Here is an 11,712-nt window from a genome sequence, read left to right on the forward strand (position 1 = left end):
CTGATCAATCATGGCTTGGTGGGACCCATATGGACATGTACATGTTGCCTAAGGTTGAATTTTATATCAAGTAATTTTCCAAAAGTAAATCTGCATGCTTGGTCATGTTAACACTACATCATTTTAGGCTCCTTTCGCACTAACTGCTTTGTTATTTATTACAATATTGTGTAAGCGGCCATTTTCTTGTGGTCTGTGGGCATGTGTAGTCTGCTCTGCCCGAGGCATGAGGCCTAGAAGTCTGAAACCTGTGCTGGAAGAAGTGGATGAAGAGGACGTTGCTGATGAAGATGGAGGCAGCGCTGGAGAGTTCTCTCGCAGCACTGGGGACGCCCCCAGTGCTGCGAGAGAACTCATTTGCATAACGACAAAAAACGGGATTTCATGCGAACGGCGGCCTTGAGAAGACAACGAAAGGTAGGAGAAGAATAACCTTTCTTAAGACTATTCCTATGCGTTACTCAGAAAAAAAAGCATTTGTATGATAGGATCCCTTTAAACCCATTTACAAGCATTATACTCTTTCTTGTGGGATTTCTTTTTTTTGATTCCTCTTGAAAATTCTGGAACAAATAATTACCTGTGAACTCCACAAGAATTCCCACCAGGTTGGATTGCACCAGAGTGACTCTGGGGTAAGTAGTCTGCCTTTACCAAGCGTGCAACTCTGTGATACAGCTTGCATTACCTATTTGATACTCATGGGGTGCACCAGCCAGTCAAATATAAAAAGATGCAGATAGAGTTGAAATTTGGGCCCACTACAAGCCATAAAGTACTACAGTCCCCCTTGATCCAGGATGGCTGACAAGGAGTCCCCCATTAAAATAGGATCTGGTGCACTGTTTGCCCTATGGTTAATACAGCTCCAAACAATATGATGCCCCCTCAGTGGCTGCTTATACAGTATAATACCACCTCAGTGGTTATTGAACAATATATGCCCCCCATTGGCCCCTTATACAATATAATAGCATTGTAGTATCTACCACACAATATAATGCCCCCTACATAGTATAATACCACCCTAATGGCTCCCACACAATATAATGCCCCCTCAGTGGCTCCCAACATTGTATAATACCACCTTATTAGCTCCCACACAATCTAATGCCCTCCTCAGTGGCCCCCTACATAGTATAATACCACCCTAATGGCTCTCACACAATATAATGCCCCCTCAGTGGCTCCCTACATTGTATAATACCACCCTAATGGCTCCCACACAATATAATGCCCCCTCAGTGGCTCCCTACATTGTATAATACCACCTTATTAGCCCCCACACAATACAATAGCCCCTCTGTGACCCCTTACATACTATAATACAACTTTAATGGCTCCCACACAATATAATGCTTCCTTAGTTACTAGAGATGAGCGAACAGTGTTCTATCGAACACATGTTCGATCGGATATCAGGGTGTTCGCCATGTTCGAATCGAATCGAACACCACGTGGTAAAGTGCGCCAAAATTCGATTCCCCTCCCACCTTCCCTGGCGCCTTTTTTGCACCAATAACAGCGCAGGGGAGGTGGGACAGGAACTACGACACTGGGGGCATTGAAAAAAATTGGAAAAAGTCATTGGCTGCCGAAATCAGGTGACCTCCATTTTAGACGAATAGTGGATTTCAAATCCGGGTCATATGAGAATGTGAACTTTGTGACTATGAGACAGGGATAGCTGTACAGGCAGGGATAGCTAGGGATAACCTTTATTTAGGGGGGAATGTTATTAAAAATAACTTTTTGGGGCTCTATCGGGTGTGTAATTGTGATTTTTGTGAGATAAACTTTTTCCCATAGGGATGCATTGGCCAGCGCTGATTGGCCGAATTCCGTACTCTGGCCAATCAGTGCTGGCCAATGCATTCTATTAGCTTGATGAAGCAGAGTGTGCACAAGGGTTCAAGCGCACCCTCGGCTCTGATGTAGCAGAGCCGAGGCTGCACAAGGGTTCAAGCGCACCCTCGGCTCTGATGTAGGAGAGCCGAGGGTGCACTTGAACCCTTGTGCACCCTCAGCTCTGCTACATCAGAGCCGAGGGTGCGCTTGAACCCTTGTGCACACTCTGCTTCATCAAGCTAATAGAATGCATTGGCCAGCGCTGATTGGCCAATGTATTCTATTAGCCTGATGAAGTAGAGCTGAATGTGTGTGCTAAGCACACACATTCAGCTCTACTTCATCGGGCTAATAGAATGCATTGGCCAGCGCTGATTGGCCAGAGTACGGAACTCGACCAATCAGCGCTGGCTCTGCTGGAGGAGGCGGAGTCTAAGATCGCTCCACACCAGTCTCCATTCAGGTCCGACCTTAGACTCCGCCTCCTCCGGCAGAGCCAGCGCTGATTGGCCGAAGGCTGGCCAATGCATTCCTATGCGAATGCAGAGACTTAGCAGTGCTGAGTCAGTTTTGCTCAACTACACATCTGATGCACACTCGGCACTGCTACATCAGATGTAGCAATCTGATGTAGCAGAGCCGAGGGTGCACTAGAACCCCTGTGCAAACTCAGTTCACGCTAATAGAATGCATTGGCCAGCGCTGATTGGCCAATGCATTCTATTAGCCCGATGAAGTAGAGCTGAATGTGTGTGCTAAGCACACACATTCAGCACTGCTTCATCAAGCCAATACAATGCATTAGCCAGTGCTGATTGGCCAGAGTACGGAATTCGGCCAATCAGCGCTGGCTCTGCTGGAGGAGGCGGAGTCTAAGATCGCTCCACACCAGTCTCCATTCAGGTCCGACCTTAGACTCCGCCTCCTCCAGCAGAGCCAGCGCTGATTGGCCGAATTCCGTACTCTGGCCAATCAGCACTGGCTAATGCATTGTATTGGCTTGATGAAGCAGTGCTGAATGTGTGTGCTTAGCACACACATTCAGCTCTACTTCATCGGGCTAATAGAATGCATTGGCCAATCAGCGCTGGCCAATGCATTCTATTAGCGTGAACTGAGTTTGCACAGGGGTTCTAGTGCACCCTCGGCTCTGCTACATCAGATTGCTACATCTGATGTAGCAGTGCCGAGTGTGCATCAGATGTGTAGTTGAGCAAAACTGACTCAGCACTGCTAAGTCTGCATTCGCATAGGAATGCATTGGCCAGCCTTCGGCCAATCAGCGCTGGCTCTGCCGGAGGAGGCGGAGTCTAAGGTCGGACCTGAATGGAGACTGGTGTGGAGCTATCTTAGACTCCGCCTCCTCCAGCAGAGCCAGCGCTGATTGGTCGAGTTCCGTACTCTGGCCAATCAGCACTGGCCAATGCATTTCTATGGGGAAAAGTTAGCTTGCGAAAATCGCAAACTGACAGGGATTTCCATGAAATAAAGTGACTTTTATGCCCCCAGACATGCTTCCCCTGCTGTCCCAGTGTCATTCCAGGGTGTTGGTATCATTTCCTGGGGTGTCATAGTGGACTTGGTGACCCTCCAGACACGAATTTGGGTTTCCCCCTTAACGAGTTTATGTTCCCCATAGACTATAATGGGGTTCGAAACCCATTCGAACACTCGAACAGTGAGCGGCTGTTCGAATCGAATTTCGAACCTCGAACATTTTAGTGTTCGCTCATCTCTATTAGTTACCCTTACATAGTATAATACATAGTATAATATCACCTTAGTATCTCCCACATAATACCCCCTCAGTGGTCCCCTTCATAGTATAAAACCACCTCAATGACTCCTATACAATATAGCGCCCCCTCAGTGGCCCCTTATACATTGTGATACCAACTTAGTGGCTTCCACACGATTAACATGTTCACTCAGTGGCTTTACACAGTTTTAGGGCTCGTTCACACGGGGCAAGAGGGGGGTGTATTTTGGCGCTGAATTCACCTCAGAATCCGCCCCCTTACAATAGAGGTCTGTGCAGACTGCTAGCTTCCTTTTTTCCCTGAGCGGTATGTTCCCGCTCATGGAAAAAAAGAAGCGAGCTGCCCTTTCTTCAGGCAGATTCCGCGGCTGATTCAGTTGCAGCGTCCGCCTCACGGCAGCACCCTCCGGACTAGGTCCATTCATTTGGGCCTACTCCGGAGCAGGAAGCCGCAACAGTCGTGGCAGGTGCATTTTGGTCCTATTCTGACGCGGTTCCCGCGTCAAAATCTGGATCAAAACATACATCCCGTGCCCCGTGTGAATGGGGCCTAATACCACTTTAATGGCTCTCACACAATATAATGCCTCCCTCAGTGGCCCCCTACATTGTATAATACCCCCTTAGTATCTACCCCATCAGCAGCCTATCACACAGCATATAGTCTGCACCCCGGCAGGACGATGCGCCTTCAGTAAACTCCTTCCACTAATATCTATTGAAATATAAATGCAGCTTCTTGGTGTCTGGTCAGTAAAGATTTCTCTTCGTGTTTCCAGGACTTACTCGTCTGTCTTCTTCTAGCTTATTACTTGTGCCCATACCTTATACGTTATGATAATCGCACCGTAACCTTATTAAAGAGAAAATCCATGTTTAGAAGCAAAGTACAGCTAGAGAAAAAATCAGCCAAGGAAACTTCTTAAAGACACAGGCGATGTCCTGAGGAGGAAATAGAACAGGAAATGTCTGTGCCGAGGCTTTTTTTCCACTGTGGGAAACCAAAGGAAGAATTTTTTCCCTGGTAAAATGTAATATTAATTCAGTGAGCTGATGTCACATCCTAATAGTAATAACCACATAATACTGCCGCTATGTTCAGGCACTTCAGAAGATTCCTTAAGTTTGTTATTATATATATACGATATTAAGGAAAAGCTAAACGTGCGTCGTGCTAGAGAAGCCACAGAATCCTTGTGTAAACCTGCACAAGTCATGAGGCTTTCTATTACACTGATCTTCCCCAGGAATATAGGATAAAGACGGCAAAAAAGATCTTCAGTACTAACCCAAACTGCATCCTCCTTGGCGAGCGGCAGATTTAGGGTAACATGGGCCCCAGGCTGTCCAGAAAACAGCCCCCACCTATTAATGCCAAAGATTCCTGTGGCAGTATAATGTCTCTTAGTGGTCCCTGCACACTGTATAATGTCCCACAGTGGCCCCTTCATGCACTATATTGTCCCATAGTATTCCCTCCACACAGTATAATATCCCATAGTGGCCACTCCATACAGTATAATATCCCATAGTGTCCCCTCCATACAGTATAATATCCCATAGTGGCCCCTCCATACAGTATAATGTCCCATAGTGGCCCCTCCATACAGTATAATGTCCCATAGTGTCCCCTTCATACAATATTATGTCCCATAGTGGCCCCTGCACACAGTATAATGTCACATAGAGGCCCCTCCACACAATATAATGTCCCATAGTGGCCCCTTCATTCAGTATAATGTCCCATAGTGGCCCTTGCACACAGTATTATGTCCCATAGAGTCCCCTCCACACAGTATAATGTCCCATAAAGTCCCCTCCATAGAGTATAATATCCCATAGTGTCTCCTCCACACAGTATAATGTCCCACAGTGGTCCCTTCATTCAGTATAATGTCCCATAGTGAACGGCTCCACACTGGAGAAAACCAACAGCTACACCTACCTGGGGCTGGAGCTCAGCCAATCAGGAAGCTTCAAAGCAGCAATAGAAACCCTGAAAGGAAAAGCGTGCAGAACCTTCTACGCCATCAGAAGACAACTGTACCACCTCAAACCACCGGTGAGGGTCTGGCTGAAGATACTTGATGCAGTGATCACTCCGATCCTTCTCTATGGCAGTGAGGTTTGGGGCCCAGCCACCTACCCAGACCAGTCAAAGTGGGATTCCAGCCCAACAGAGAACTTCCACCTGGAGTTCTGCAAGTACTTGCTCCATGTCCACCACAGCACCTCCAACATGGGATGCCGGGCAGAGCTAGGCAGACTCCCCCTACGGCTTACCATACAGAGGAGGGCGCTATCATTCTGGACACACATACAGGGCAGCAGCCCTGGCTCTTATCACCACCAAGCCTGGCTGAGCCACAGAGCCCTGAGCAAACCCGATACCCCCCAACCAAGCATCAGCCATCTGCCAAGCTAAAACCCCCAACATGCCCTGAACAAGGCTTAAATATAAAAGGAGCCATTGAGAGAGACAAAGAGCGGTACATCGAGGAATGGAGAAGTGCAATAAATAACTCCAAGAACCTCACTGTGTACCCGTCATTACAAAGGGACTACACCATGGCCACCTACTTGGAGAGAATACGCCACCCCAAACACAGACAGACCCTGAGCCGGTACAGACTGAGCGCCCACAACCTGGAGATGGAGACGGGGCGACACAGGCAGACGTACAAGCCATGGGAAAATAGACTGTGCCAGCACTGTGACCAGGGGGCCCTAGAAGACAAGACCCAATTCCTGCTACACTACACCAAATACTCAGCTGTGAGGGCCGTCTACTTCCAAAGACTCTCTGCCCACATCCCAGACTTCACATCTGCAGGTGAGAAGAGGAAACTCTACATCCTACTGGGAGAAGAAGAGGCCACTGTGGAGATCACTGCCCAATACGTGTCCATCTGTTACCAAACAAGAGGAAGATGAGACTCCGCAGACTGTTATACCCCAAATCACCCCCCCCCATACAGCTGTCACCAACTAAGAGGAAGATGAGACCCCACGGACTGTTATACCCCAAATCACACACACCGATACCCCCCACACACACACACACACTTTACTAGCTTTGGCAATGCCAAATATCTATTCGGTCGTGCCAATAAAGCTTGTTTGATTCTTGAATCTAGTGGCCCCTACACACAGTATAATGTCCCATAGTGGCCCCTTCATACAGTATTATATCCCATAGTGGCCTCTTCACACAGTATGATGTCCCCTAGTGGCCCCTGCACACAGTATAATGTCCTACAGCGGCACCTCCACACAGTATAATGTCCCACAGTGGCCCCTTCGTGCAGTATAATGTCCCATAGTGGCCACTCCACACAATATAATGTCCCATAGTGGCTCCTCCATTTGTTTCATGCTGAGAACCCACGGTTTGTAGAACTGGAAGGGAAATTATTATACTCTGAAATCTCTTAAGATCATTTATACTCTCCTTCTGTTATCTCTTCTGGTTCTGCTTGCAACGTCCAGGGCTCTGTGTCTTCCTCCTGGCAGGGTTTGTGCTCTTCTCTGACGTCATGTGCCCGAGTCACTGCTGAGACCTGTGATTGGATTGCACTGACCCCAGGTGCATGACGTCATGGAAGAGTGCCAGACACTGGCTGCGATGCTGATTTATGATGTCATCCACCCAAAGGATGAAATCGTGGCAAGAATTGGTAATGAAAATCACTGCATTGGCTCAAGAATACACTTAGAAATCATTGTCTGTGAACACAGTTTGCTGTGCAATCCACAAATGCAAGTTAAAGCTGTATCATGCAAAGAATAAGCCATTTACCAACAAAATCTGGAAACACCACCATCTTTTCTGGACTAAAGCTTATTTAAAATAGACTGAGGCAAACTTTCCCCTTCTGATATGTGTTCTATTTTCTGTTCTGTAACTTTCATCTTCTAATATCTGTTCTATGTTCTATTGTGTATAACATATGGTTAGATAATTTTTGCAATCTTGTTTTCTTTATATATTACAACGCATCCTAACTTTTTTTTGGAGTTCTGGTTATTAGAGATAAGCGAACAGTGAAATGTTCGAAGTTCGATTCGAGTAGCCGCTCAATACTCGACTGTTCGATCGAACCCCATTATAGTCTATGGGGAATAAATACTCGTTTAGGGGGAAATCACTATTCGACTCAGGAGGGTCACCAAGTCCACTATGGCACCCCAGGAAATGATGCCAACACCCTGGAATGCAACTGGGACAGCAGGGGAAGCATGCCTGGGGTCATCTAACATGTCCAAGTCACTGTATTACGTCGGGATCCCTGTCAGCTTGCGATATGTGTGAGCTGACTTTTTCCCATAGGAATGCATTGACCAGAGTTGATTGGCTGAATGCCATACAGAGTACAGCATTCGGCCAATCAACGCTGATTCTGCCAGAGGCTCATCTGTGAGGAGGCGGAGTCTAAGATTGGACCAGAATGGAGACTGCTGTGGATCTCACTTAGACTTAGCCGAATGCTGTACTCTGTATGGCATTCAGCCAATCAACGCTGGTCAATGCAGCAGGGTTCAGCGCACACTCAGCTCTGCTTCATCTCTGGTGTAGCAGTGCTGAGCGCACGGCCAGCACTTCTACATCTCGGCAAAGGAATGCATTGACCAGCGTTGATTGGCCGAATGCCATACAGAGTACAGCATTCGGCAAATCATCGCTGGTTCTGCCAGAGGAGGCGGAGTCTAAGATCAGTCCACAGCAGTCTCCATTCTGGTCTGACCTTAGACTCCGCCTCCTCACAGACGAGCCTCCGGCAGAACCAGCGTTGATTGGCCGAATGCTGTACTCTGTATGGCATTTGGCCAATCAACGCTGGTCAATGCATTCCTATGGAAAAAAGTCAGCTCGCGCATATCGCAAGCTGACAGGGATCCCGATCAGATAGAGCCCCAAAGAGCTGGATGAGTAACATTCCCCCCTAAATAAAGGTAATCCCTAGCTAACCCTGCCAGTACATCTATCCCTGTCTCACAGTCACATAGTTCACAGTCTCATATGAACCGATTATTAAATCCACTATTCGTATAAATTGGAGGTCACCTGATTTAGCCAGCCAATTACTTTTTCCGATTTTTTTTCGATGCCTCCATTGTCGTAGTTCCTGTCCCACCTGCCCTGCACAGTTATTGGTGCAAAAAAAGCGCCAGGGAAGATGGGAGGGGAATCAAATTTTTAGTGAGTTTGCCTCGTGGTGTTCGACTCGAATCAAACATCTCGAACAGCCTGATATCCGATCGACAAGGGGTTATATATATATATATATATATATATATATATATATATATACAGTCCTATGAAAAAGTTTGGGCACCCCTATTAATCTTAATCATTTTTAGTTCTAAATATTTTGGTGTTTGCAACAGCCATTTCAGTTTGATATATCTAATAACTGATGGACACAGTAATATTTCAGGATTGAAATGAGGTTTATTGTACTAACAGAAAATGCGCAATATGCATTAAACCAAAATTTGACCGATGCGAAAATATGGGCACCTCAACAGAAAAGTGACATTAATATTTAGTAGATCCTCCTTTTGCAAAGATAACAGCCTCTAGTCGCTTCCTGTAGCTTTTAATCAGTTCCTGGATCCTGGATGAAGGGATTTTGGACCATTTCTTTCTACAAAACAATTCAAGTTCAGTTAAGTTTGATGGTCGCCGAACATGGACAGCCCGCTCTCAAATGATCTGAAAACAAAGATTGTTCAACATAGTTGTTCAGGGGAAGGATACAAAACGTTGTCTCAGAGATTTAACCTGTCAGTTTCCACTGTGAGGAACATAGTAAGGAGATGGAAGACCACAGGGACAGTTCTTGTTAAGCCCAGAAGTGGCAGGCCAAGAAAAATATCAGAAAGGCAGAGAAGAAGAATGGTGAGAACAGTCAAGGACAATCCACAGACCACCTCCAAAGAGCTGCAGCATCATCTTGCTGCAGATGGTGTCACTGTGCATCGGTCAACTATACAGCGCACTTTGCACAAATAGAAGCTGTATGGGAGAGTGATGAGAAAGAAGCCGTTTCTGCACGTACGCCACAAATAGAGTTGCCTGAGGTATGAAAAAGCATATTTGGACAAGGCAGCTTCATTTTGGAAACAAAAATTGAGTTGTTTGGTTATAAAAAAAGGCGTTATGCATGGCGTCCAAAAAGAAACAGCATTCCAAGAAAAACACATGCTACCCACTGTAAAATTTGGTGGAGGTTCCATCATGCTTTGGGGCTGTGTGGCCAATGCCGGCATCGGGAATCTTGTTAAAGTTGAGAGTCGCATGGATTCCACTCAGTATCAGCAGATTCTTGAGAATAATGTTCAAGAATCAGTGACGAAGTTGAAGTTACGCCGGGGATGGATATTTCAGCAAGACAATGATCCAAAACACCGCTCCAAATCCTCAGGCATTCATGCAGAGGAACAATTACAATGTTCTGGAATGGCCATCCCAGTCCCCAGACCTGAATATCATTGAACATCTGTGGGATGATTTGAAGCGGGCTGTCCATGCTCGGCGACCATCTAACTTAACTGAACTTGAATTGTTTGTCCAAAATACCTTTATCCAGGATCCAGGAACTGATTAAAAGCTACAGGAAGCGACTAGAGGCTGTTATCTTTGCAAAAGGAGGATCTACTAAATATTAATGTCACTTTTCTGTTGAGGTGCCCATACTTTTGCACCGGTCAAATTTTGGTTTAATGCATATTGCACATTTTCTGTTAGTACAATAAACCTCATTTCAATCCTGAAATATTACTGTGTCCATCAGTTATTAGATATATCAAACTGAAATGGCTGTTGCAAATACCAAAATATTTAGAACTAAAAATGATTAAGATTAATAGGGGTGCCCAAACTTTTTCATAGGACTGTATATATATACAGTATATATATATATATATATATATATATATATATATATTATCCTACTGATATCCAATATTATTACATATGTTCTAAACCCACTTTTTTTTACCTTAAAAATGAATGATATCAGCTTATTGTCACATTGTTACTTTTTTTTTACTATTTATAAATAAAAGAAATACATTTTTAGGGTTGAGCCGATCTTGAGATTTCAGGATCGTTTTTAAAATCCGATTTTCGATTATTTTCCAGCCGATCCCGATTGTGAATTTGGTAGATCGCCGATCAGGATCCGATCTTTCCCGATCCCTCAACTCTATACATTTTTTTTTCTATAGCACCAACATATTCTGTAGCACTTTACAATTTGTAGGGTTTAAGTAAAAAAGATACATTACAAAGAAATAGTTAATTCACACAATGGGACTGAGGGCCCTGCTCGCAAGAGCTTACAATCTAATTTTTTGTGTTTGTGTAGTTTCTTTGCTTTGCTTTTATGGGGTAAGGTGACTGTGCCCCAAAATGTTTTTGCCTTGTTTTGTGTTCTTGATTCATTTTATGATTTTTTTTTCCCAACCATATGTTCTAAGAAGAGACTATATAACCCAATCCTGTAATGTCCGAGCTTGAGCTTAATGTAACTAACAAGTTCTCCTTAAGAAGTAGTCTTATGTGTTCTTTCCCTGCAGTAAGTCGCATGTGATTAATATTAAGACTTGTAGAAATGTTTTACTGTATTAGCAGAACCAGAGACTAAGACACGGGTACTGAAGGTGTGCAGTCTGTCCATTAGATGGCGCTATTGTACTAGACAAAATATTGAAAATGAGATCAGTGGTTGGCTGGGATTTGTTTGTTATTAGTTAATATTATAATGGTTTACTTACAGATCGCTAATATTATACTGGGTCACTGAAGTCAATGCTGACTGGGTAAGAAAAAAATACCAACGATATACAATGTATACAACATAGGGCAAATCTTATAGGTATAAGCACCAGAATATATTTGCTAGAATATAATGTGTAAAGTAGAAAAAAAAATAAAAAAAATAAAAATAATAATAATAATAATAATAATATAAATAATAATAATTAATAATAATAATGTCAGATTTCTTATCAATTTTATCTGTTATCTTTGTGCTAGTAACCCCGACTATAGTGGGCGATACTTGCCAGCTTCTGGGCTTAGATACAAGGATTAGATA

Source organism: Leptodactylus fuscus, chromosome 3 (genome assembly GCF_031893055.1).
Source record: "Leptodactylus fuscus isolate aLepFus1 chromosome 3, aLepFus1.hap2, whole genome shotgun sequence".
Lineage (NCBI taxonomy): Eukaryota > Metazoa > Chordata > Amphibia > Anura > Leptodactylidae > Leptodactylus > Leptodactylus fuscus.